Source organism: Phalaenopsis equestris, unplaced genomic scaffold (assembly GCF_001263595.1).
Source record: "Phalaenopsis equestris unplaced genomic scaffold, ASM126359v1 Scaffold000536, whole genome shotgun sequence".
Lineage (NCBI taxonomy): Eukaryota > Viridiplantae > Streptophyta > Magnoliopsida > Asparagales > Orchidaceae > Phalaenopsis > Phalaenopsis equestris.
The window spans coordinates 501,502-506,719 of NW_018164976.1; positions in this window are offsets into that span (position 1 = coordinate 501,502).

The following is a 5,218-nucleotide window of genomic DNA, read 5'->3' on the forward strand; positions in this document are numbered from 1 at the left end:
AGTAATATTCATCTCTTATTTGAAAAAAATAAAAAGAGAAGAAAAAGGAGAAGAGAGGTGCGGCAGATATGCTTATTACATCACTACTACCAAGCACTTAGAGTGGAGTAGCTTGAAAGTCACTACATAACACGGAGAATATTACCCTCATGTTTTTCATGTGTTATTCTGTGTTATTATAACACCAAAAATATTCTCATGACACAGCAACACATGAATAACACACAATAACACCAGAATAACACAGGAAAATATTCTCGACAGAGAAAAAAATGCGCAGTAACACAGGAAATATTCCCTCATGTGCTATTGTGTGTTATTCATGTGTTACTGATGTGTTATTGTGTTATTATAACATCAGAAATATTGTCATGACACAATGACACATGAATAACACACAATAACACATAAATAACATGGGGGGAATATTTCTCGTGTTACTGCACTATTTTTTTTTCCTATCGCATGGGGTGTCGTGACATAATTTCATTGGCTACGCATGTTACTCTACGCGCGTAGTACTAATGTAAAATTTTTCCGCTCAAAAGAAGTATAAAAAGGTTGTTGAAAACAAACAAAGGGTCTATTTAGACCACCCTAAACTCTAATAAGCTGTTGTGAAAAACTTGACCATTTCTTTATTTTTTGTATTTTTAAAATAGTTTTATTTCAGTTACTTCTAGACAAATGATTATTTTGCTCATGTATAATAATGTTGTTTGCAACATAACTGTCGTATCAATATATTTTAAACTTTAGATGCAAAAATCTAATGCAAAACATTACAAAAAAAAATACACCTTACTAATATCATGATTACTAAAATTAAGAAAATGATAATTAAAATAATATTTAATAATATGATAATATTATTTTTAAAATGTTTACGACGTATGTCACGAGTTAAGTCGTCCTACAGGGATACATTCATGCACAATCACTCTCGATGGTATAATCTTCCAGCTTATCTGTCCACCAAAAAAAGTCACCGTTCTCTGTGATTCTCCGTGGGCACCTGTAAAACTGTCTCGTATAGAGGTGTAAACGAGCAGAACACAAGCGTGACTCGTTTACTTAGTGAGCTGAACACGAGCCGTTCACGAACAAAGAGTCATTTTGACAAACCTAATCAAGTAGTCATAAGATGTTAAGGATTGAGGCAATATTTAAAACATCATTTGAATCTAATATAATATTTTTTATTATATATTCTTAATTAATATTTTTAATTGATTATAAATCTTTCTAGCCTTGTAGTTAATTTTTTTTTTAAATATTACTCATCAAATATTTTGAGTCAAACACGAACGAACAAGTATTTGTTCGTGTTGTTCATATTTGGCTCGTTAACTTAGCGAAGGAGCCAAACACGAGCTTCTTAACGAGCCGAACACGAGTTGTTTGCCAACAACGAGTTGTTTTGACATCACTAGTCTCGTAGCTATGTATCTGGCATTAAGTTACCATGGAACTTTAAAGTTCTTGGTTGCCTTCAAAACACGAATGTGTCACATATACATATCACAAAAAAAATATCTCATCCAGAAAAGCAAGACACTAAAAAAAATGAAAGGATATCTGGTTGTCTTCATTAAGATTTTGCATATTATAAGAACCAGTTGAGACAAAAATGTCATCTAGAAGAACACTTAAGATCGAATGTATCGTCATTGATCTCTAAAAAAATAAAAAAAAAAATAAACATGCAATAAATATTTATATACCATATTATATCCATGTTGCCTCTTCGACCATCTAAGTGGGGAATAATACATACAAAGAAACGAAAAATAAAAATATCTTCAAATTTTAAATGATTTGATAAAACATTGATACAACAAAAAATAATAGCTTTCACCATCCCTCATAAATAAAGTAGCAATAAGAAAAACTATATATAATCTATTCATTCAACATGCAACAATAGAGTTTGTAATTTGTTCTCTCAATTCAATCATTTTCACAGTACTTTTGTCATCCTGGGTGTAACCCTCATGTGATTTTGCCTCTGTTGTGATATAGATTATCATATGTGATATTCAAATGCTTCAGGACGGACATGTAAATAATCATCATTAGCCATGTTGAAGCCTACGTCATTGCGTGAATGATGTCGTTGAATATAATTATGGAGAGTCATTGTGGTCACTATAATTTGCACATGCTTTACAAATAGATATGTCGGCAAATCAAGCAGTATGAACCATTTTTTCTTCCACACTCCAAATTTTATTTCAATCACAATGCGTAAGAATGAGCGTCACTTGTTAAACATTTCTTTACTACCCTGAACAACATTACTGGATCTTTCAATGTCGGGAATGTAATATTTGATGTTCGAAAATAGCTTCAGATACCCACTTTGTAAGAGACATTCAACATCGACCAAATAGTATTTTCCTACCACAAATACAATAATCAGTAATGAACTTAAAAATATCTAAATACAATTTATAGTTGAAAAAACCTAAAGGTGGGTGAGGGAAGTTGTGCTTTCAATTTCTTGTGGCAAAAGCAAATATACGACTGTCATGTATTGTCTTCACAAACAGTCATAACAAAAGTAAAACACATGTTAAAATCACATAAAACCATCTCATTTTGTGTTGGTGATCCACACCACCCAATAAATGCAATCATTTCATTATTAGAAACACATGCATCTGCATGTGTTCCATCGATCGTTCCCCACTGAAAAATATTTATTGATTGTCTCCAATGCATGTTGAAATTGCTATATCACTTCTCTCGTTAATTCATTATGTGACAAAATGTAGAGGATTATTACTAACTCCTCTTTCATTATCAACTTAGACGAGCCATGAAGTCCATGACTTCTATGTAATTCATTTAGAGGATCTATGAATATGGTTTATACATTAGAAATATGTTATTGAATCTTGTAGGGTGTCCTTCAAGTAGCTCCCCAGCCCATTTATCACCAATGCAAGATGATGTTATGTCGGGAGACCAATCTACATATGAGTTGCAGTGCTAGTACATCAAACATACTACTGCCACAATTCTCTTTCTACGTCTCTCTCATTATGAATTCATGTTAAACAAGTGCTCTGTTTAGGTAAGAGATGTGAATCAAACAGCTTAAATAAACTTTGAATAATGAATTGCAAAGTGTATAATGAAAGACAAACATCCGAAATGGCATTAACATTGTTGCAAGAAAAAAAAACATTCAAATCATGAATTCTATAAACCTGCTGGAAATAAATATAAATAGTGTAAAGATAACTAAATAAAATAAAGCATCCCTAATAAATATAAATAGTGCAAAGATAACTAAATAAAATAAAGCATCCCTACTGTCATAAAAAAACATATATAACTGACCCTACGGGCAAGGGGCATCTTCATGAAGAGCTCTCTAGGAGTTGGGTCCTCAAACAACTTTTTGGAGTACAAATATAACGACTTGTCCGCATAAATTTATGGACTTGCCTCCAGTACTCTAATAACTTGTTCAATGAAGATCGCTAGTGAAGTTCAAGGTTCACTGGTGCATGAAGCCACCAGTTTTAAAATTTGTCTTCTAATGAAAGTAGCCCGATCTTTTTTTCTTTTTCGTTACCCTTAGACGCTTTGACCTGCATGTGGACTCAACTTTAATTGGTTTTGGGCTGAGGCCTTCATTGATCCTAGTTGCATGCTCGACATCCAAATTCTCAGGTATGCCTGCAAACCCTTGCTCACTAAGGATCCAAGCATTATTCCCCATTGTCACAACCCCATGAAACATACAGTCCAACTTCTCTTCCAAATCAGGGTCAATACCACTGAATTTGAATTTCTTGGCGGTTGACACCACCTGCAATATAAGGGGACATGGATATGTTCATATAGTTCAGGAAAAGAAAGTCATACATGGATATGTTATCGCCTTCATTCTCTCAGCCCACAATTCCTCTGAAGCATCAATAGTCTTTTTGATTGGATCCCAACCAAAGCCCGTGGATCATCGTTTAAATTCCTTCCAAATTTTCCAATAATTTTTCAAATGATCACACTTATTTTTGAGCTACATCCTATCATATTCCCTTCTCTTCATTTCCTTGAACGTTTTTATAATATTCTGTCACCCTTTATCGTTAAAATAGGTAGTGAGTCTATTTCTCAGTTTTACCTCCTTAAGAAAGATGTCGCAAAATGTGAGTTTGACTTTCTTATCCCACATAGCTGATGAATCATCTTATTTTGTCTTGACTATTGCTTTATTGTCATAGAAAAAACAAAACATAAATATTTGACAAGAGAAGAAATTAGCACAAATCACAACCACACACCAACACCTTCATACCAACACCTCCACACAAAATACAACCACACACAAACACCTCCACACAACACACAACTGCACACCAACACTTCCACGCCTCTACACAAACACAATCACATGCTAACACCTCCACACATCCACACAATACACAACCACGCACCAACACTTCCACACATCCACACATCTACAACACCACCTCCACACACAAACACAACAACACATCAAGACATCAACATTTACACAATATCACACACAAACCAAATAGAACACACATAAAGGAAACAATCAAATAGAATAGAAAATAAAGATGCCAATATGATAAAACAACCCACCATAACACCACCACTTTAAAAAAGCCGCAATATACAAATCACAGAACATGCAAAATTCAACACCAGTGCACAACCACCCAAAAATCATCAACCAAATAGAGGCCAGATAAGCTACAATGATCAAAAATCAAAATAACAGAACATATAATAGTAGAGAATACGTGGGTTGACGGAGTGCAGATGAACTAAACGAAGCCGAAGAAGGGAAGAGATAAGGAGAGGAGAAGAAAGGCAAACCCTTGCCACCACTTTAGGGTAGAATCTCGAGATTGGGGAGCGCAAAACACGATAGTGAAGAGCTCGCGCTAAAGGGGAGAGCGGGACACGAGAAGAGCCCAAGATAGGGCAGTAAAAGGCAAATATAAATGAAAGATGAAACACGACCCACATTATTATGTATCACGTCCGACTTTTCTAAAACACATACTAAACACTATATCCAAATGATGTTGCAGGCGCTAAGACTTTGTTTCGTTCTAGTGCGCTTTACCTTTCAGCAAAGGTCGTTTAAAAACAACATCCCCATAATCATTATTGTAAATTGCGATTGGTAAAACATAATTAATATTTAAATATAAATTTTTTTAATGTTTTT